Genomic DNA, 25079 nt, shown 5'->3' on the forward strand with positions numbered 1-25079 from the left:
TTAAAAAAGGGTGCAAAGTTATAATGGGAAGGAGAGCCAACCAAGACATTCCAAGAAATCAAACAAGCTATTAAGAATGCACCTATTTTGAAGACACCTGATTATTACAAACCTATGCAAATATTTTCATTTGCTGCAAAAGAACTTAGAGCATTTTGAACAACCCATAACATTTTTTATGCAGTCAAGGCTGGGAGATCCAATGAAGGACATCCCATCCTTGCAACCTAACACAAACACCATGTAAAATATGTCGATAATGAGTAATACAACACGTGGTAAAGAAGAAAGAACAATCGGTTACAACACATAAAACATAACCGATAAATAGAATGAACAATTCTTATAACAATTTGAAGAATTACATATGCCACATGCTAGATCACATTCCAGGATACAAACAATGCTTACAATACAAATATAAGATCTGCAGATCATCCACATATCAAATCAGCCTCCGAAAATAGTCTATCGGTTCAACCCTAATCCAGACCTCAGCCATTCCGGCTTCAATCCACCAGACCAGAATCTCACTAGTTCTACATCTTCACTCGATCTCTAATCTATGTCTTCTATCTTCTATTCTTTTGTTCTCTCAAATGATTCACAAACTTCTATTTATATCGTCCGCAAATAAAAATAACTTGATCAAGTCAGCCCAAAGACCATTTGGTTCATGAAAATTGTAAACAATAACAAGTAAACTCAAATCATTAAGAACAATTTACAATGCAAAAAACATCAAGCGGTCCTCCGGTAACATTGAAAAAGACTCAAGAAACATAAATCAATGATCTGCAAGTCACAAAAATCAACTGCAACCTAATTCAACTTCACTCAACACATTGCAAGACTAACTAGTAAGAACATATCAACCAAGCCAATATCGTAATCGATATCTCAATAAAATCAAATCCAAATGTCATGAAACTCAAAGATGACAAACAAAATGAACTCAAGGGAATAAATCCAATGCACAATGCTAAACTCTCAAACATGAAGAAAGGCCACAATCTCCAAGCAATTTCACTGCAAACTGCTCAACCAGTAAGAACCACACCAGTGCTCCTACATCAAACACTCAGGGTTAATTAAAAAGTGAGTCCCATCACTTGATCTGGTTTGGTGACCTATCAGTAGGTACTCGCAACTACCTCAGGGGTTTGATGATCTGACTACAACTTTTGGTTTCCTCTCGAGGATGATCTACTAGTCCAACCTACAACATGCCTCAATCAGTGATCTGTTCAAGTCTCTGCCCACTAACTACCTAAAGCTCAAGCTCTAGGATTGACAATCTACCTACAAACCTTTCTCTGCCTCACATTCAACAATCTGAATAAGTCCACAAGTTACCTCAACTTTGTCTCCAACCAACTAATGCATAACATAGTCTTCCTCCAACAATAGGTTCACAATCCAGGTCTGATACCATTTGATATAGTCAAGGCAGGGAGATCCAATGAAGGAAATCCCATCCTTGAAGCCTAACACAAATACCATGCAAAATATACCAGTAATCGATAATACAATACCAGATAAAGCAGAAAGAACAATCGATAACAACACAAAATACATAACCGGTAAACAAAATGAACAATTCTTATAACAATTTGAAGAATTACATATGCCACATGTTGGATTGCATTCTAGGATACAAACAATGATTACAACACAAATACAAGATCCGTAGATCATCCACATATAAAATCAGCCTCTTGAAATAGTCTATTGGTTCAATCCTAATCTGGACCTCAGCCCTTCCGGCTTCAGTCCACTGGACCAGAATCTCACCAGTTATACATCTTTGCTCAATATCTAATCTTTGTCTTCTATCTTTTGTTCTTCTATTCTCTCAAATGATTCACAAACTTCTATTTATACCATCCACAAATAATAACTTGATCAAGTCAACCCAAAGACCAACTGGTTCATGAAACATGTAAACAATAACAAGTCATCTCAAATCATTACGAACAACTTCCAATGTACAAAATTTCACACTATCCTCTAGGAACATCATAAAAGACTCAAGAAACATCAATTAATGATTCGCAAGTCACAAAAATCAACCATAACATGATTCAACTTTTCTAAACACACTGCAAGAACATATCAACCGGGCCAATACCAGAATTGATATCTCACCAAAATCAAATCCAAACACCATGAAACTCGAACATGACAAAGACAATGAACTCAAAGGAATAAATATGAATCCATAATGCTAAACTCTCAAACATGAATAAATGCCACAATCTCCAAGAAATTCCACTACAAACTATTGAACCGGTAAGTGTTGGCATTGTGTTGTCATTGATGTCATTCGGTATAGGATATTACTTGTATCACTGACACTAATGTCAACTAGTGGACTAGAGGTTGTTGGCATTAGAGTTTGATGTCAAATAGAATAGAAGATAGACCAGTAAGGGAGAAGAGTTGATGAGTTGTCAATGGTGACAACCAGATAACCATCTTCATGCAGAAGGAAGAACCGATATGTAGTATAGTGACCACTCCACTTTGCAAAAGGGTTGTTGATATGGTGGTGCATACAACCAGAATGAAGAGACTACATGTTGGGAATTGTTTGTGTTGAAGTAAGTGGAATGATATTTGGATCACATCAACACTAGAGGTAAAGTATGAGTTGGCCACTGGATTTCTAGTGCAAGGTTAACTAGAAAGACTCCCACTGGATGAAGAAGTTATCATAGGCTAGGTGATAGGTTGATAGTGTATGTTGCATTTGTGTGTATGATAACATATGGAAAACCACTGGGACAAATGTCATGTTGAAGATATATCCTCCCTTCCATAATGTCACACTTGCACTGGTAGAATGATTCCTTGAGATAGGCAAGTGATTGAATGCAAAGACCGGTTGTACAAGTGGAAGATGAGGAAGCCTCTAGAGCATGAGATCAGAACTTCACACTGGCTAAGCAAGTAAAAATAGGGTGTGCTACTAGGATAGTGAAAGAAGGATAAGGAGTTGAGATGGTGTGTTTATCATCAATGTGTCTCACCGACAAGAAGGAAAGTATGTTGTTCACCGGCAGACACATCTACTAGAATCTGCATTGGTGATAGTTGACATGTTATGTCAACCAGTGGAACATTAGAGAAGAGATAAGGAAGATAAGACTCTCACCTGATAAAGACAAGTGCAACAAATTGAAAGATAAGGAGAGTTGTCGAAGTAGCTATGGTACCAGCAAGTGAACATATGTGCATATGTGTTTCACCGATAGAGTAGTGAAGTGCAGACACAAGGGTTACACTGGAAGATTATAAAAGGTGATGGCAGGAAGGATAAATGGCAAGGTGGTTAGTGTCGATAGGGTTAGTGAACTGGTATAGGCATACCGGTTATGTTTGTGGTCCCTAACCAAGTTGAACCAACATAGTAGTGTGATGAGGAGAATACCGACTGTGATGCCATGCAGAGCTGAGGTGGTGAATGTGCAGAGGTTGGTGATGTCTGGTGTCAAAGGGTTTGTTGTGATTGGTCTGACATTAATGGTGACCATAAAGCTCAAGGTGGAGTTGTAGAGGTGTGTAGCTTGAGATCAAATAGAGAGTATAGATCCAGGACAGATTGATTGTGTAGATCAGAGTTGGAAAAAGAAACAGATGAGCCATTTATGGTGATTGACTTAAGTGTGCGAACAAACTAATTGCAGATTGCCAAAGATAGAAGGTGTGATCAATAAGATGCGTTAATGGCGGAGGTGTATAGTTGGCTATCAGGGAGATAAGATCAGGCAAGATCTGATTGGATTTGGTTTTCCTCAAGGATTATGAGCAAACCCTAATTGCCTAGGATTTGAATTGGCTTTTGGCAGAAAAACAGGCGATAAATATGTAGGCCAAAGACATAGTTAAGTTGCTGCAAAAAGAGAGGAAGATAGTGTTCCTATGAGGTGATTGGTTGCCACAAGTAGATCAGTCAAGTACTCATTTAGGAAATAGAGAAGAGATTGAGTGTGAGGAAGAACCAGGTTGAAGAGATCAACTAGTAGAAGTGCAGAACCAATAGTGTTCATACCGGCAGAGAAGAAGATAAGGAAGCTACAGAGAAGGCAGACATAGAACTGACTGAGTGTAGTACCAGTGGAGAGAAACAGAGAAGTTGAAGAAAGTGAGAACTGATAGAGAGAGAGAGGTGAACCGGTAAGAAGCAATAGTGAGAAGAAGAGAGAAGTGTGTGATAGAGGAGATACAACAAGATAGCGGCTGAGTTGTTGAAGAATCAATCAGAGTGAGTAGAGAACTGGTAAGGAAGAGGAGATACCTTACTGACATGGAGGTTTTCTTTGGAAAGTTACAAGATTCACTTGTAACTAGATTACTACCTTTGTATTTTGAGTAAATCTATTCTAATCACTAAGTTGTAACTCCTTTAGGTTGTAGCCTATAAATTATGTAGGGGTTGGTTCTCTTTTGAGTTGAAGCTCATAAATCAAGGGTTGTAGCTCCTTGGGTTGGTGCCCTAAATTGTCTAATAGAGTTTCATTGTGAGGCTAGATTAGAGAAGTAGACTCCAACAACATTTCTCACCAAGGTTTTTCCCATCTTAGGTTTTCCTCATACATACTCATGTTATAAGATGTCCTTTGTGTGTGATTGTATTTGTGTTGGTCTCCCATTAACTGATAAGTCTTCATTGAGCTTGATCTATGAACTGGTATACTTACATAGGATAGTTAAAGGGAAAAATATTGAGAACTATTGATTCACCCCCTCTCAGTGGTGCATTGTGTCTAACAATTGTTATCAGAGCCTAGGTTCCCAGTTAGATGAGCTTTCTCCAACTTGGGTAGATTTTGGCTTAAGGACACAATTGTTTGTTTAGTGTCAATCCTTGCTCCAGTGTTTAATGGGTCTAACTATTCCATTTGGAGTTGTAGAATAGAAGTTCACTTATCCTCTCTAAGGTATGATGTGTGGATGTCAGTTGTTAATGGTCTCCCTAGGAATGTCTACCTTCCCATCGGCACTGAAGATGAAAGAATATGCATATGTAATGAAGAATCCATGAAGGCCATAGTCAGTGGGCTCACCGGTGATGTTCTCTCATAGGTGGATAGATGAAAATTGATAAAGAGTCTATGGGATAGACTGAAGAAGCTATATGGAAATGAACCCTGCACCACTGAATCAACTTGTGAGAATGAGAAGAACTTTGTAGTAGATACATGTGCATATGACAGAGGCAGTTCAGATTGCTACAGCAGCAATGGTGATAAGGAGACTCATATTTTCATGGCCCACGAGACAGACATTGAGAATCACACATCAAAAGGGGATAATGTAGATAGATCTCACTAGTATGATGTGTTTGATAGCAACACTGAAAAAGAAGAAGAAGGAGACAAGGTAAATAGATCTAGCCAGCAAGATCTATTTGGAAATGATGATGAAGAAGAAGAAGACACAAAAGTAGATCTTGAGTGTGAACTGGTAAGTTCTCTAGAAGAGCTTCAAAATGTTAGAAATGCTTTTAAAAACTACAAAATATCAGTTCATGAGGATTGCAGCTAGTTGAGAACCTACCTTGAAGTATCAAACCAAAAGGTTGGTTTATTGTCCACTCAACTAGAAGAGACAAAAAGATTGACTGATGATTTGAAATTAGTCTTGGACTCCAAGGAAAGTGAAATAGAGAATCTAAGAAATGAATACAAGTTGTTTAAGAATGTTGCAGTTGTTGATAAAAACCAATTAATTAGATGCCTTGTAAAATCTGAGGAATGTATCTCAGAGTTAAAGACTCAACAAAAAGATATCAAGGAGTGCAGGTGCAAAGATCTAAAGGTTGAGCTAGAGACAAAGGATAAAGAGCATCAGTAGATAATAGTTGAAATGGAGTTCCTTAGGAAATATCTTAAGACATGTCAAGATGAGCTCAAGCTGAGGATGAAGAATGGTGTTGCATGGAGAAACAATGCAGATCTAAAATGAAAAGGAAGATGAGGGAAGATAGTGTTTCTGGTAGCATGAATAGGAGAAGACCTCCTACTGGTAGAAGACAAAGAAATGTTTCTGCCACCAAGTCAAGACAAGAATGGCAGAAGAAGAGATCAGATGGAAGATCTACAAAGAGTGGACAACCCTGGATCCATTCCCAGAGAAGCAAAAATGCAGATGCAAAACCTGTAAGAACACCTCATGTTTGGCAGAATAAATTTGTAAGTAATAAGCCTCCTTTCTCCGGTTATTGTTTTGGATGTAAAGATTATGACCATAGGGTAGAAGAGTGTAAAATGAGGTCTAAGAACAGATAGAGTGTTCTTCCTAGGTATAATAAATTATATGGCTATAGATTTCATGCATATGCACATAATACATCTAGGGGAAGAACCATGCATTCCCCTTCTCTTGGTTTTGCTAATGTTGTATGTTATAACTGCAATAGACTTGACCATAGAAGTTATGATTGTAGGAGGAAGAATTTGCAGTCCTATGGAAACCGAAGGATCAATCATGCTCAGTATGAGAGTAGTTACAAGGGATATGGACAACATAGACTAGCTTGGAGTAAGAGGAGAGATGTTCCCACACAATCAAGGAATTCAAGGAAACTAGTAACCAACCAAAGTGGTATGATCAGAAAAGGAAGAGAAAACCAACATGTTCAAAGGTTCCCCAATCATGAGATTGGCATGGATGTTGTATGCTACTATAACACTATCTGCAGAGAGAAGACCAATGAGGAGAAGAAGGTTAACATTGCTCCCAATACTATAGATGTGGAAAGGAAAGGAATCAAGAAGACATGGAGGAAGAAGCCAAAAGATAAGAGCATGGACTAGAATTGTGCATTCAATGCACAAGTGATATCTCCTATGGCTTAAAGGAGATGCAGAACTCAGGGGGACTTACATATTGACCAGATCATTCACCCCTTAGTTGAATGTGGATAAGGAGATGAACATGTTGCTGCCAATAAGAGGGAGAAAATATGATGGTAGTGTGTGTAGTTATCACCTTAACTACACATGGAAGATGGCTTACTTCTATAGGTGAAATGAATGGTAGCAGAGGGAATTGGGATTGAGAAATAAAGGTGAAGAGGAAAGTGCCCTGTAGAGATAAGAGACTAGTATGGGCTACATGCTATAGGCACAGATGTTGATTAGTGTTGTAGGTTATGTAAGTCAATGAGTTGAGGGATCATTGCAGTTTCTCCTATAGCCTGGATAGATAAGATTATGTCTCGGGTGATATTTAAAAGGACCTGAATAACATATGTTGGTCTGGTAGCTGATCTTATGTGCATACATCTTTATGAGTCAACCGGTTGGATATGTGACCTGTAGTTGGCATTGTGGTCATGATGGTAGATGTTACAAGTATAGAGGTGAGTACCAGTTTGGGATCTGGTAGATGAGAAATGGAGACCATAAATCTGTGGTTCAGGGGGAGCTCAGTGTTAGGATTACCAAAGATACTGAGAGGGGGGGGGGGGTGAATCAGTATCTAACCGGTTATTGAATTTACTTGATTTAAAACATGTAAAGCATATCAATACTATATACCGATAAACCAAGAGTAATGTAGTAAACAAGAATAATAATAACCACATGAAAAGAACACCATAAAATAGTAGTTTAACGAGGAAACCCAGTGTGGGAAAAACCTCAGTGGGATTTGTGACCCACAATATTCGCTTACTGGCCAATAAGTGAATGTTACTCTTACAATAGGGGCCTGCACATGCAGGAAGGCCAAGTGCCTAGAGATCACTGCTTAATTACAAAATAAGAAGTCACACGGACTTACAAAATGGATTATACAAATCCAATGTCTTGTACTGCTTCAAATTAGCATACGCTATGCCAGATCTAGTACCGGTTTTAGCTCTGCTTCATACATAAACCTTTAACCTATAATTCGCATATTAGGTCTGCCTTATTTCACCTATCACATTATTACAAAATGTTCTACAATGATCTCATACATATATGAGTCATATTATAGCTCGCCATATCGGCTTACAATGATTTTACAATTTATTACAAAATACATTATAAACAAAATTCCTGTTGGCCAGGGTGCCGGTATCCTTCCTTTGCCGGTGTTCTGTGTGTCGGTGTAGAGTTTGTCATTACCGGTGCCGGTATATTGTCTTGCCAGTATCATATGATTGCAAGGTTGCCATCAATTACAAAACCTTCAATCACCTACAATTTCTCATTGGAGTGTGCATTTGCCAACAATCTCCCCCTTTGGCATTGATGACATTCATTGTTAAGATCTTTTGTTAATACATCCATTTTGCATGTATCCCTATACAATTTCTTGAAGTCAAAAATGATTTCATTGAGTTTTGGTAAAAGAGTATCCATCTCCTCTTTGTTCTTATTCACAATTTCCATAAAGAATTTCTCTTTTTCTTTTATCATCCTTTCCTTAAAAGTATCCTCATTTATTTGATCAATAGTGATTAGGTTACTGGTGATGAATTCAGACAAAGTGTCTAATTGTCCTAAAGAATGTTTATTCTCTATGTTACACTTGGGTGCAATCATCTTCAAAATTGGTATGGTGTTATCAATAGCCTTATATGCTAGTGCATTACAATCTATTATTTTCTTAATTGAATTTAGCAATACCTCTGTCATATTTGTTGGTTTGAATTCAGACATGGAGGTTCCAAATGTCTGTCCAACTATCTTCACAATTTTTAATCCGTCGGTTGTGCTAATAGCATTGCTTTCCTCTTTCACTGGAGGATCAGTTTGTGTCTGCATTTCAACTACCAAAGGTGTAGGTCTTTTAGTTGTAGCCGGTGGCACTGTCTCTGAATGTACTTGTGAATGAACCTGTTGTTCTACCTATTTCTTTGTACTCTCTACTGATGGTTTCTCTGATGGTGCCTTTGATTATTTTTCAGTGGTATCCACTACCGGTTTTTCTTTTTGTGACTTTGTATGTTCTACTCGTTTCTCTGTGCTTTCTCCTGAAATGTCTACAGTCGGTATCTCAATAGATTTTTCAATGTTATAAGTTGTCGGTTGCTCAATAGATACATTATATACACCAATGCTATCAACTTTTCTTGTATCCGTTATCTGTTTAGTTTTTTGCTCACTCCCAATTTTAGTGTCTCCAACTATATCTTCAACATTTGTCTCAACTATTGTGTCTTCTATCGGTGGCTTAGTTGCCACATCTCTTTTCTCACTTGTTTCCTTATCAACCACAATGTTGACTTACTGTGTGTCAATATTCATTGTGTACAACACCTCAGAATCAGGATTTGTGTCCTCATGTGTTGTCTTCATACTCTCCATTGCCAATTGATTTTCAATAGTGTCTACTGGTAGAGTATCTAAAGGTGGTGGGGGTAAGTTGTCTATTATCTTTATACTAGGAGGTCCACCAACCTTGCCTTTTCCTTTGTCCCTATCCTTTTGATATACCTTGAAGGTTTTAGGGTTTTGATACTCTTCCTATTTCTCCTTTTCTACTAGGAATATATCCCATGCATCTGCTATTTCCTTTGTTATCTGATTCACTCTTCCTGCCATCAGTGCTACATGTTAGTGAGCAGTTGAGAATACTGACCGATTAGCCTCAAAGATTAATTGATCTATCTCATCAGGTGAGTTAATAGGGTGCACAGCAAGTAGTTTTTCAATCTTTATTTTCTTATCTAGCTCAATAATAGCTACTCTTTTAACTTCTAGTCTGTTATATAGATCTGCCGGTATTTCATCAACAACTTGCATCAAAAATTTCTTGAAAATATCTAAGTGTAATATTACACTGTTCTCTACTCTTTCTTTGTCATCAACGGATAGTGTGTTATATAGTTTGTTGATATTCTTCAACTTGCCATCCTTAGTAATTTCATTTAGTAATTTATCAATGGGAGCTATAGTTTGTTTTGACTTCTTCTTAGGAGTCAAATTCTTTTTCTTTGGAGTTAATTTATTTGCTGGGGGCCTTACTACCTGTTGCTTTTCTCTTTTTGGTGTAGGAGAAGGTGCCGGTGAAGGTTTTCTTTTCCTCTCAACTCTCTTGAATACTACAGGTATGTCACTTTCTGAAGAAGTTCCAATCGGTGAAAGGTGTGTTTCTGGTTGGAGTTCTTCCAACTCACTTTCAGTTATACCGGTTTGCTTTAACACATCTTCTTTAATAGATTTTGCCTGTTGGGTTCCCTTTTTAACAGTTACCTCAACCCTTTTAACTCTTTTCCTTGATTGAATTTGACTCTCTATAGTTTCAGCATTACCAAATACTTCTTCTTCAAGTTCCGTAGGAGCTTCTAGGAGGGCTTTTGCATAGGTTTCTATTATGTTGTCATTAGTCTCATACCCCATTTCAGTAACCCATATGGTTCTAGGAACAACTGCCTCCATCCAAATTTCATCTTTCTTTATTACAAAACAAATTTCCTTTTGGTACTTATCCACAATATCTTGTGATAACCTTACTCTTGTTTTCATTCGAGCTTTTAGTGCTTGAAAGTGCTCATTTATGATTTTCTCCCTGTTCTCTCCCATATTATTTATCAATTCTAATAGTTGTTTTCCTACCGGTATATCATATCCAAAATCTTTGGTGCCAATACTAGGTACTTGTTTGGTTATATATAGCATCAGACAAACAAGTAGGTTTCCAAATCTGAATGTTCCTTTCTTTTCCCTTTTGATCTTTGCTAAATTGTCTATTAGTTCATCTTTAAGCCATTCACATATGTCTATCCTTGCATTATCATTTACCATATCATAGGCACTCTTAATACATAGGCTAGAAATTGAGTTTAACCTATTTGCATGTGTAGTCTTGTAACCTAAGATCATACTGATAAATCTGATATTTGTATCCTTTACATCATTTACCCTTAGTGATCTCTTATCAAATGTTGCACTGGTTAGGTTTGTCACTAGATCATTTGAGACCTTCTTAGTTTTGTCAGGTTTGTTGCCGGTGGAGGGTAACCCTGTCACAACCTTTACTACTTCTTTTGTGATTTTATGAACTGAGTCCAACCAAAAAAATTCACCATGTACTCTGCTTAATACTATCCTTATGATATCCTTGGGGAAATCTGGGATCCTAAGAATTTCAGTGAAACCTAGGGTTTCTATTATCTTATGTTCAGGTTTGACATTTCCCGATTCATGACAAATCACAGATTCATTCATATTCTTAATTTCTTCATCACCTAGTTCATCAATATGATAGTGTATATACATTCTAGGGTCTTCAGCATATACTACCCCTTTAGGTATTTGAGAAAATGCACCTAAGCTATCATCTTTCTTTGTAGTTTCAGGAACTAGTTGGAATACTAGTCTAGGGTATTTAATAACTTCAACAACAATAGGGTTTGTAAGAAATTTAGGAGTAGATGAAGATGCCATAGCTATAAATACCTTAATCTGCCTTAGGGATGAAAGATTTGATAGATTGCTTCACTTCTTTGCTTGGAATGCCTTTGCTTGGGATTTTCACGCTCTCAGAGATTTTCACGCTCTCAGGGATTTTCATGCTCTCAGAGATTTAAAATGTTATTTTCTTCATCTACCACATTTAATTTTTGCTGGTTAAGTCACAACTTAACTTATCTACCGGTAAAGAAGTGATCTCAACTTCTCACCATCAACCAAGGGAATAATAGCATGTTTTTCATTTAGTTGCTAAACCCCCAAAGGAATTTTCTTCAGTTAGATGAAGAGTCTCCTGCTGGTGGAGGAGTATTCCCATCAACATTCTATTCTGACTTTTTGATCCATTGTTTTGAGAATTCTTACTTTACCACTTCAACCTTTTCTTTACCTTTCAAACTAGCACCATTATTATTGGTCGATGGTGCCTTACTTCTACAGAATTTTGCAATATGTCCAATCTTGTTACAAGCATAACAAGTCACATTATTTTTCTGAACAGCTTTCCCATATCCTATGCCAGTTTGTGTTCTGCATTGATTAGATAAGTGTCCAAATCTCCCACAAACATAACATCTTACGTTCATTCTACAATTCTCTAAATTATGACCAACTTTGTTGCATTTAGAACATTGACCGATGGGTGTATTGGTGTTTTGATAATTTCTAGATCTACATTGATTTGCTCTATGACCATACTTGTTATAGTTAAAGTATTTGCCATTAGATTTATAAGCATTTGGTTGCCTTACGGGTTTGCTATGATCATGTGTGTCTTAAGTACCAGAGATTTGACCAACTTCAAAGCCAAGGCCATTAGTGTCACCATTAGGTTTCTAATTCTTCAGCATGTCACAAAGTTCTTCTAAGCTTTTCTTGAATTTTTCCTTGTGCTGATTTGCAGTAGCCAATTCTCTTTCCAAGATTCCTTTCTATCTCATAAGTTCATTTGAGTCATTTTGTGTATGCATCAGATCTGTCTTCAACATATCATTTTCATAACTAAGTCTTGTGTTTTCATTTGTAGCATCATTCAGTCTTCTAGTAAGATCTTCTTCATTTTTCTTCCTATCTTCAATTTCTTTGCAAAATCTCATAGTCATATCCTGCATTTCATTCTTTGTAGTATTTCTTTCTTGTCTCAGTTTGTTTATCAGATCATTAAGAGTTTCCTTTTCATCATTCTCATTCTACATCTTTTCACAAAGTTCTCTTCTCTTATTTCTTGCAATGGTAATATTTTCTTGAAGTGCTTGAATAATATCCTGAGCAGCATTTAGATCATCTTCAAGTTTGATATTTTTCAATTTTTCTGCATCATATTCTGAAAGAGCTGTTTCCAATTGTTTCTTCAAGTTATCCATCTCTACTGGTGTCAAGATTTTCCTCAAGTTGTTAGGCTTCTGAAAATAGAGGACCAAGCTCTGATACCAATTGTTAGGATTCCCAAAGATACTGAGAGTTGGGGGGGGGGGTGAATCAGTATCTAACCGGTTATTGAATTTACTTGATTTAAAACATGTAAAGCATATCAATACTGTATACCGGTAAACCAAGAATAATGCAGTAAACAAGAATAACAATAACCACATGAAAAGCACACCATAAAACAGTAGTTTAACAAGGAAACCCGGTGTGGGAAAAACCTCAGTGGGATTTGTGACCCATAATATTTGCTTAGTGGCCAATAAGTGAATATTACTCTTACAATAGGGGCCTGCACATGCAGGAAGGCCAAGTGCCTAGAGCTCACTGCTCAATTACAAAATAAGAAGTCACACTGACTTACAAAATGGAATATACAAATCCAATGTCTTGTACTACTTCAAATTAGCATCTTCTATGCCAGATCCAATACCGGTTTTAGCTCTGCTTCATACATAAACCCTTAACCTATAATTCACATATTAGGTCTGCCTTATTTTGCCTATCACATTATTACAAAATGTTCTACAGTGATCTCATACATATATGAGTCATATTACAGCTCGCCATGTCGGCTTACAATGATTTTACAATTAATTACAAAATACATTATAAACAAAATTCTTGTCAGTCAGGGTGCCAGTATCCTTCCTTTGCCGATGTTCTATGTGCTGGTGTAGAGTTTGTAGTTGCTGGTGTCGGTATATTATCTTGTTGGTGTCATATGATTGCAAGGTTGCCATCAATGACAAAACCTTCAATCACCTAAAATTTATCATTGGAGTGTGCATTTGCCAACACTCGGAGCTATATCCTCACATTGATATCAAATATACTGAACATAGAAGTAGATCAAGCAGATGCTTGATAATACTAGAAATGAAATTGCTCATCTGATTATGGGTCATCAGTTGAAAGTAAGAGAATTCTGGAAAACTAGTAGGACCACATGCTCAAGAGAATAATTTATTTCCTCAACTGATGTTGAGTGAAAGAAGGAGAGAGATCAGTGTATGCTGTTAACGGTTGTGTGGTATTGGAGCCTTCCATCTCAAGCTTTGATGATTGAGATGATGTTGTACATAATCTTCAAAGGGGGACATGCACCCGATAATATGGGGAGAAATATTTCTATCAGTTCTTGATAGATACAAGGAGGAATGTTATCCTCATAGTGCCCTTTGCCATTGTTGTCAAAGGGGGAGAAATTTATTGTAGTATACTGGATACTACATGTGTTGACATCAATGCCAAAGGGGGAGATTGTTGGCATTGTGTTGTCATTGATGTCAACCAATATAGGATGTTACTGGTATCCCTGACATTGATGTCAACTAGTGGACAAGAGGTTGTTGGCATTAGAGTTTGATGTCAACCAGAATAGAAGATGGACCAGTAAGGGAGAAGAGTTAATGAGTTGTCATTGGTGAAAACCGGGTAACCATCTTCATGAAGAAGGAAGAACCAGTGTGTACCAGAATGCTAGAGTTGCAGTATAGTGACCACTCCACTCTGTAAAAGGGTTGTTGATATGGTGGTGCATACAACCAGAATGAAGAGACTACATGTTAGGAATTTTTTGTACTAAAGTAAGTTCAATGATATTTGGATCACATCACCACCGGAGGTAAAGTATGAGGTGACCACTGGATTTCCAGTGCAAGGTTAACTAGCAGGACTCCCACTGGATGAAGAAGCTATCACAAGCTAGGTGATAGGTTGACACTGTATGTTACATTTGTGTGTAGGATGACATATGGAAAACCACCAAGACAAATGTCATGTTGAAGATGTATCTTCCCTTCTATAATGTCACACTTGCACCGGTAGAATGATTCCCTGAGTTAGGTAGGTGATTGAATGGAGAGACTAGTTGTACAAGTGGAAGATGAGGAAACCTCCAGAACATGAGATCAAAAAAAATCACACCGGATAAGCAAGTGAAAACAAGGTGTGATAGCGAGACAGTGAAGGAAGAATGAGGAGTTGAGATGGTGTGTATGTCATCAATGTGTCTCACCGACAAGAAGGAAAGTATGTTGTTCACCGATAGACACATCTACCAGAATTTGTATTGGTGATAGTTGACATGTTATGTCAACTGGTGGAACATGAGAGAAGAGATAAGGAAGATAAGGCTCTCACTTGATAAAGACAAGTGCAACAAATTGAAAGATAAGGAGAGTTGTCAGAGTAGCTATGGTACTGACAAGTGAGCATATGTGCAGAGGTGTTTCACCGGCAGAGCAATGAAGTCCACACACACGGGTTACACTGGCAGATTAGAAAAGGGGATGGCAAGAAGGATAACTGGCAAGGTGGTTAGTGTCGGTAGGGTTAGTGAACCAGTGTGGGCATACCAATTATGTTTGTGGTCAGTGACCAAGCTGAACCAACAAAGTAGTGTGATGAGGAGGATACCGACTGTCATGCCACACAGAGCTGAGGTGGTGAAGGTGCAGATGTCAGTGATGTTTGGTGTCAAACGAGTTGTTGGGATTGGTCTGACATTAATGGTGACTACAAATATCGAGGTGGAGTTGCAGAGGTGTGCAGCTCGAGATCAAATAGAAAGCAGAGATCCAAGATAGATTGATTGTGTAGATCGAAGTTGGTGAAAGAAATATCTGAGCCATTTATGGCGATTGATTGTAGTGTCCTAACAAACTGATTGCAGAATGCCAAAGATAGAAGGCATGATCAAGAAGGCACATTAATGGCAGAGGTGTAAAGTTGGCTATTAGAGAGATTAGATTGGGAAATATCTGATTGAATTTGGTTTGCCTCGAGGATGATGAGAAAACCCTAACCACCTAGGATTGGAATTGGCTTTTGGCGGGAAAAACAAGCAATAAATATGCAGGCCAAAGACATAGTTAAGTTGCTACAAAAGAGAGGAAGATAGTGTTCCTATGAGGTGATTGGTTGCCACAAGTAGATCAATCAAGTGCTCATCAAGACAATAGAGAAGAGACTAAGTGTGAGGAAGAATCTGGTTGAAGAGATCAATTGGTAGAAGTGCAGAACTAGTAGTGTTCATACCGGCATAGAAGAAGAGAAGGAAGTTGCAAAGAAGGAAAGCATAGAACTGACAAAGTGTAGTACTAGTGGAGAGCAGTAGAGCAGCTGAAGAAAGTGAGAACCGATAGAGAGAGAGGTGAACCGATAAGTAGCAGCAATGAGAGGAAGAGAGAAGATAGTGATAGAGGAGATACATCAAGATAGTGGCTGATTTGCTAAAGAATGAGTCAGAGTGAGTAGAGGAGATACCTTACCAGAAGGGAGGTTTGCTTTGGGAAGTTATAAGATTCACTTGTAACTAGATTACTACCTTTGTATTTTGAGTAAATTTATTGTAATCACTGAGTTGTAGCTCAGTGCAGGGGTTGTAGATCCTTTAGGTTGTAGCCTATAAATTATGTATGGGTTGGTGCTCCTTTGAGTTGAAGATCATAAATCAGGGGTTGTAGCTCCTTGGGTTGGTGCCATAAATTGTGTAATAGTTTCATTGTGAGGCTGGATTGGAGTAGTACACTCTAGTAACATTGTTCATTGAGGTTTTTCCCATCTTGGGTTTTCCTCGTACATACTGGTGTTATGAGATGTCCTTTGTGTTTGATTTTATTTGTGTTGGTCTCCCATTAAATAGTAAGTCTTCATTGAGCTTTATCTGTGAACATGTATACTTACATAGGATAGTTAAAGGGAAAAAGATTGAGAACCACTCATTCACCCCCCTCTCAGTGGTGCATTGTGTCTAACAGTAAGAACCACACCGGTGCTCCTATATCAAAATCTCATGGTTAATTTAAAAGTGAGTCCCATCACTTGATCTGATTCGACAATCTGTCAGTAGGTACTTGCAACTGCCTCAAGGGTTTGGTGATATAACTACATCTTTTGGTTGCCTCTCCACGACAATCTACCGATCCAACCTGCAACCTGCCTCAATCAATGATTTGTTCAAATCTCCACCCACTAAATACCTCAAGATCAAGCTCTATGATCTCCTCTCTACCTAAAAACCTTGCTCTGCCTCACATTTGGTGATCTGAACAAGTCCACAACTTGCCTCAACTTCCTCTCCAACCAACTAGTGCATAATTGAGTCTTCCTCCAACAACAGGTTCACAAACTAGCTATGATACCATTTGATACAATCAAGGTAGGGAGATCCAATGAAGGACATCCCATCCTTTAAGCCTAACACAAACACCATGCAAAATATACCTGTAATTGGTAATTCAACACCAAATAAAGCAAAAAGAACAATCGATAACAACACAGTATACATAACCGGTAAACAAAATGAACAATTCTTATAACAATTTGAAGAATTGTGTGAGGCCTACCCTGACCCATCCTAGCATTTTAGTGATTTTCATGTTGGAACTATTATGGATGCTTTATTTCTATGCATTATGGATATAGAACTTTATATGATCCCAGGATTGGATAACATTGATATATTGATGCTTCGTTTCTATGCATTATGGATATTGAATTTTATATGATTCTAGGATAGGATAACATTGAGATGGTGTCTGTCATTTATTTGATTTGCAGGACTTTATTATGATGCTAGAAATATGATGCATATCTTATGAATGGATTAAATTTATGAGGATTATGATAATTGCTTATGTGGATTGCTTTGATATATGGTAAATTGGTTTTTATGATGTCAATTGTATGCAGAGTGATTGATTTGTATTCTTATTTATGTGTTTAATATTATATGAGGCTATTTGGGAATTACTAATGTGTAATTGAGATGCGCAGGAAAATTATCCATGTGACCATGGAAACATTACGGAGAATCAAGCCTAGGTCTATGTGCGATTGTGAAGCCAGGGGTTGTCTATTTGGAGAGACAACCCCTCGTTTGTAAACTTATTTTAATTTGTAAATGTTATGATTGCATGAGTGTTCAATTTGGTAATTGCTTTAATTTATAAATTTCAATAGGGACGATTGCCATGTGTGTATTAGTGATGTGTAATTATTTTTGTAGTGTCACTTGACACATGTGTTGTAAGTTGAGTTGGCATTGTCATATCTTTTTGAGGAATTTATTTTACCAATATTTATATTTTCTATTATCCTTGATGGTCCCAAGTGAACCTAGGATAGTGAGCCATTAGGAGGGTCAACTCGGAGTTGACCCGTAGGTAAACTTTGGGTGGACTTTCAAAGGGTTAAACCAACTCCTAGAGTCAGTTTAGGAGCATCTTTAGTGGGCCATATGGTGTACCTCTGGATGAAGGCCAAATTTGGCCATGTGTCCACTCCCTAGGACTTGTTTAACCCCCAAAAAGTGAGTTTCCAAAGTTGGCCGAATTTCATCTTTAGGAGAGCCTTCCTTGGTTAGATAACCTTCTTGGTATGTGTCATTCCTTTTCCCCATTCAATTTCCCTTTTTGAGGTGCCTTGGTTAGGGAGTGTGTAAGGCTTTGGGAAGACCAACCAATGTGATCTCTCACTCTATCCAAGGGGTTGGGAAGAGTGAGAGAAGCCTTCTTAGGCAAGGGATTGAGACTGAGGAAGTTAATCACCCACTCTCCATCTTTGGAGACTAGTTCTTGAAATTTTGGAAGCAAGTTTAGGATATAATTTTTGGCTAAGTGTTGAAGGAAAGAAGTGTGGATTTGAGCTGCTCTTCTCCAAACTATCCCTTGTAAACCCTTGGCAGATTCAAGGTTGGTTCAATCTTTTTCCTTGCATGTTACAATTTTGCTTTGAAAGATTTCTTGAATGTAGTTTGTTTTGTTCCTTTTTGTTTAATTTGTGAAGAAATATATGTGAGCTTTCACTTGTTTTGGTTATGCATTTTATATGTGTTTTGGGAGTATCCAAGGGAATCTCACCCTTGGGAGGGTAGAGTGGCCTTGGGGGTGGAAGGTTGTTTGACAACCTTAGAGTGAGAGGCTCTCTTTAAGAGAGTGATCTCAAGGGTTTGTTTATGTGACCCTTGCTGCATAGTTTTGTTTATGCATTTGGGGGTCATAAGGGGAGATATTATGGCATGTATGCCTTGTGGGTCATAAGGATGTTGGGTTAAGTTGGACTTGTGATGTGTTCTTGGTTCCCACGAGATGGCTTGTGATCTACTATATTGTAGTTTCTCCTTAAGGTACTTAGTCCACTTCCACCCATGTAAAAATCACATTATGTGATGATGTTTAGCCTTGGGATGGGAATGTGTTTGTTGTGAGTTTTCCATGCTTTTTTGTGTATTGCTTGAGTGTAACCTGTCTAGGTCTTGGTTCTCCAAGCTTGGGGGTGGCTTCTGGTAAGCCTAGGTTGGGAGGTGAGCCTCCATGGTCACAACCTCAAGTTTATATTGTAGGTTGCTTTGGGAAAGGATTGAAGGAAAAGCTTTGGAATTGACCCTATTGTTGTACTTTAGTTGCAGAAATGAAAGAGAAGAGTTTTCTATTGTATTTATTTTGAAAAGGAAATGTATTATTCAATCAAGCTTACCATGTAATATAATGTATTTTTACTTGAGATGCTGATCTTTTAAATAAGAAGAAAGTATTTGAATTAATTTTGTAATGTCAAAGTTGTTGGAAAATGAAGTTAATTATGTTTTTAACTATTTATATACAGAAAGGAATGAAATGTTTTATTATGTTTTAAATGTTGATGTAGAAAGGAAAGAGGTGTTTTATCTATTTAAAAAATTTAATGCTTTTTATCTTGCTATTGTTAATCATGGGTTTTTAGGAAATATTAGTTGCAACTGTCTATAAAAATTATTCTGCTACTTTTTACATATTTTGCAAATGCATGTTAAGAATAAAGCCATTAAACTAGAAAGATTAATTTGCACCTGTAAGAAAATTAGTCATTTTTGCTTAAGTTAAAAATCTGGAAATGCAATGTAGTAGAGAAAATAATTTTAATGCTGTCATTTCTGTTCATTCTGTAAAAACAGTAAAATTACTCATTCTGTAGATAAATAAAACTGTCATATTTTACATTCTATAAAATCTGAAAATAAATCTTAATATGCCCTTAGTGAAAATAAAATAAAAGGATTAACTCCTATTCCAGTTATTGAAATAAAATAGTTTGCTAAAACTATTTGAAGTTCAGATTTCTACCAAAGAAAGTCATATATATAAATATATATATAAATGTGTATATATATATATATATATATATATATATATAAATGTGTGTGTATATATATATATATATATATATATATATATATATATATATATATATATATATATATATATATATGTTTGCATGCTGCACTTTGAATTAAAACAGTTGCATTTGATTAAAATATGGGTAAACTGGAAATTTAAGAAAGAAATCTTGCTTTAGTACTCTCATTATTTTTTTTCTAGAATCATGCATGTAATTCTAAGATATTATATATGTATATATATAGATAAATATAAATCTCTCTCTCTCTCTCTCTCTCTCTCTCTCTCTCTCTCTCTATATATATATATATATATATATATAAACATTTATCTAAATATGTTTTATAAATAATTAAAAGAATTAAATTTAAATTTAAAAAAAATAAAATTTGAAAGCAAAGTATGGGGGAATAGACCCTCCCCTCTGCCCCCGGGTACATGTAGGGCAGCTCGACCCCCCTCTGTGGGCTGAAGCCCACAAGAGTGCCATATATATATATATATAAACATTTATCTAAATATATTTTATAAATAATTAAAAAAATAAAATTTGAAAGCAAAGTATGGGGTAACAGACCCTTCCCTCTGGCCCTGGGTACACATAGGGTAGCTCGACCCCCCTCTATGGGCCGAAGCCCATAAGAGCACCCATAGCACCACTATAGGTTGCGACCCTCAGGGGCGCCCGTGGCACCACTGCGAGTGGCGACCCCCAGTGGTGGCCTCAACTGCTACTGCAAGTGGCCACCGCAGTGGTTGTTGCCGCCCCATCTCCCTGTGGATTCTTCGTCGCCCCTTCTGCCACCATTTCCCTTTGGCCACCACCACCGCCTCCTGCAAAACCCTAAACACACACACACACACACCAAACAACAACAAAAAGAGATCAATGAGCATGAAGAGAAAAATATGCAAGCCCAACCCATATTCGGGTTAGGGTTAGCATATAAGATTAAAGAGGGAAATAAGATTTGCAACCCTAGCCCATATTCGGGTTAGGGTTAGCATTTAGAATAGAAAAATAAATTATTAGAGTTGTTTTTAAAATAAAATTTAGTAGAGGAATAACTCAACCCTATTTAGGGTTTGAGGTTTAAAAATATTAATTAAAGAGGGGGAATTCTTTTTAAAGTTTGAAAAAGAATTTCCCTCCCATTTAATCATAGCCATGTGTGGAATTTAATTATAACTCCCTATTTGACTAAGGTGAAGATTAATTTATTTTAATATAGTCTTTTTATCAATGCATAATTTAAAATTGGGAATTAATTTTATATGGTTATATCAATGGCATAATTGATTTAATTTTACTAACTAGGGTTATTGTATAGTTATTTTTCATTTTTAATTAAATATGGACGTTAGGTTAGATTTAATTTGGGGAAAATTATTAATGAATATTATTAATTGTTTTATGCAAAATCTAGCCTATGTGGTGAGTATTGGCCAAGAAATTTAATAGTCAAAAATTTGAAGGTTTAGGGGATTTAAAATTGACTTTAATATAAATTATATTTATTTGGCAAATATCATTATTGAATTAGTTAACCATATTGGTTATATTTGAAAAGTGAATTTGCATGCGCTCAATTAATGAATTTTAATTTAACATAACATTATCATTATTTTAATTAGCCTGGACTATTTTAACGAACTTCTCCCAATTGAAAGATTCATGGTTTAACCTTGTGATTATCATTAAGAGGTTTGGTGTCCCCGGTTGAACACTTTGTTATTTCACAAGAGGGAAATCATAGAGAATGAATAAACCTACTCTAGTAGACCTATCAAGAGGAGATTCATGCATATAGTCTTACTGGTTTTGTATCCATTTTGAGCACATTGAAGACAAGTTGGGATGCATATTTAGGATTTTTGAAGAATGCTTACCCGGATATTTTCAAGTATATCTAGATCCAGTAATAACATTTTGGTTTGTACATAAATTCATTTCTTTCATTCATTTGCCCCGAATTTGGCATTGTTGTTAAAGAGGGAGAGGTTGATGTGAAAAATGTCTAAGGACATGAGAAGTAATGTATAGCTCAGGGGGAGAAGTCTTCCAATAGTTTTTTATATAAGTTTTGGAGTTTCTGGCAGGGAACCAGAACAACACTTTAGTGATCCATTTTTCACATGAGTGTTGCCATCAATATCAAAGGGGGAGATTGTTGGCAATTAACATTCATCCAGCTTAGTTGTGTTGTCATGGAAACACACACCATTTTGGGTTGGTCACTTAACCGGTACTCATCGGTATTCATTGTTTGGCAACCGACATTCAGTCATCTTGCACACAAGGAACTGACACTAGTAGGAAAGGGAAATCAACAATCTAGGAACTGATATATGAGGGCGACACAGGAGATTGATCCAATAGGTCTACATGGAAACAATCAAAGGCATCAGTCTTGAAGTTTAATGAATTTATTTTTTCTTAGGCCATCATGTCGATAAATTGTAATATCTTTGTAAGCCAACATAAGGCATTTATGTTTGTGTTTGGGAAGGGTATTTAAGTCATTCTAGTTAGGTTATTTTTGTAATGAAAAGGATGTATAAGAAGGTAATGGGATATAGTAATATAATGTTGTATGATCAATCTTGATTGACAGAATGTGAATTTAATTTTTTGTAGTCAGTCTTGGATTTTGGTTTAGAGGTTTGTGAAGTGAAGCAAGATACGAATAAGGAAGGACACAGTGTAAACCGATAAAGTGTTCTTTAATCGGAACTCATCCATCATAGCAGATACACTCTTAGAGTTCAGAATTTTGTTTGTAACTCCATATGTGGTGTTTGTAATCAATGAGCCTCCTTTTGTGATAGGCAGTGTGCTCTAGGATGTTGGTCTTCCTACATGTGCAAGCCTCTATTGTAATATTTATTCATCTAGCCAGTGGATAGATATTGCGGGTCTCCAATCCCATCGTGGTTTTTCCTCTTTGAGGTTTTCCATGTATAAATTTATGTGTTATGGTGTATGCTCTTATGGTTTCTTCATTTCTATTTGTTGTTATATTCTTTCATTTTTACCGACAACTAAATTGTATTGTTAATAAGGTTAAAATTGATTATATCAACAAAACACTGATTCACTCCCCCCTCTTATTTTCTTGGAATCCATTATCTATATCTTGGTATGTCTAGGTTGTTTGTATACTTGGGTTTGTTTTGTGGTATGGAATGTTTGAGGGTCTCTATTGTACGAACCTATAGCCCCGCATCTACACCATCATGGTGTCTATGAGGTTGTGTGTAGGAGATATCTATTGCCTAAGAGTCTAGTCCATGCCTCATATTTTCACAACATCCTGATTCCTATAATCAGTGATGTAGATCATCCTTGGCAATATCAAAATGAGGTTTTCTCTCCACATATACACAACAAAAAATCCCCTCCACCTCATCCATTTCATTTTGCACTTCATATCATCATATCATTTCCCATCTTGGAGACCTCAATTTATTCACTTCTCCCCTTCTTTTGTCTAGTCCTATATCATTGTATCATGGTTGGCACATTACAAAGAAAAATTATTATCTCGTTATCATTACCATTTTACATATAGTTTCATTCTCATTTAGTTGCATATTTCATTAGATATATATTTCATTGGATGCATATTCCATTACGCATATTACCATTATAGGTTCATTTTGTGCATTTTCATTATTACACTCTCATTATCATTCACTTGCAATTTGCATATTTCCTTACTTACATGTTTTCATCATTATCATACAATCATTTTAGGCTCATTCAGTTCTCATTATTACAACATCATTGCATTTTCATTTAGCTATATTATCATATTAATAGTTGCATTCATTACAACTCATATTCATTTAGGGGCATTATCATCTTAAGTCCATTTTTATTGTATTGCATCTTTAATTTTAGGTTTTCTTTATCATTATTATTTTAGGTCCATCGATTGCATTCATTTAGTTACACTAAATTACCAATTTAGTTTTATATAGAAGCATTTATTAGACATTTCATTCATTACATTTAACATTTAGATGCATTCATTACACATTTCATTCATCTAGGCTCATTCATAATGCATTACATTACATTGCATGGTGCACCCATCAAATCATATGTACACTAGGAACAAATCATGAGCACATCACTAACAATATTTACACATGAATGTAATAAATACATGATACACATAGCATGAGTGGAAATGAGGGAAATAACATTGATTTGAAATATAAGATATCCATTTTCATTGCATAATCATCCATTCTCATAAACATACATCATAGGATAAGCATAATCACATCATGATAGATGCACATCAAATCTCATATAATCACATACATACATCTTGAATCCACAAGCATGTTAGAAACATCATATAGAATACATATGCATACATATCACATCCATCCATCTTGCATCATAAATAGGTCAGATCATATGCATCATCATATCGTACAATCATAACCATCATCCATCACATATAAATAACAGTCCATGTACAGTCCATAATAAATACACATGCATATCACTACCAATAATCATATCTCACATACAGCTCAAAAAATCAATATGTCTAGTCATAATACAATGATACCCTCTCAAGGGTCAAAATATGTCACATATACATCAATGAGTGCTATCCTGCACTTCCCCTATCTCCTACCCCTCCTGAGGGACATGTTGGTTGTGGCCAGGGAGTTATCATGCCTATGACCTCTCCTGATACTTGAGTCCTCATTCGGGTTTGTCACAACTATGTGTGCTCAATGAAGGAGGGTGCCCACTAGTCCCACAGTTCTCTTATAATGCTATACCTCTTGCAAGGTCCTCTCTGTCATTTGGTGTTCATCCAAAACCTTTGTAAAGAGTTTCATTTGCTATCTTGTGTCTACTACTTTCCTAGTCACATCTCGCTCTTCCCGTAGTCTCACTGGCTCATCCTCAACTTTGCTCAATTAGGAATGGAGGGTCTCGACCTCATTGTCCATTTGATATATCTCATCCTGTAGCTTCCCTATCACCCCACCACTCCTAACCTCCTATAGCATCCACTCCACCTCATCAAACTCTATCCTCATACTCTCC

The sequence above is a fragment of the Cryptomeria japonica genome, chromosome 8, assembly GCF_030272615.1.
Source record: "Cryptomeria japonica chromosome 8, Sugi_1.0, whole genome shotgun sequence".
In the NCBI taxonomy this organism is placed as follows: domain Eukaryota; kingdom Viridiplantae; phylum Streptophyta; class Pinopsida; order Cupressales; family Cupressaceae; genus Cryptomeria; species Cryptomeria japonica.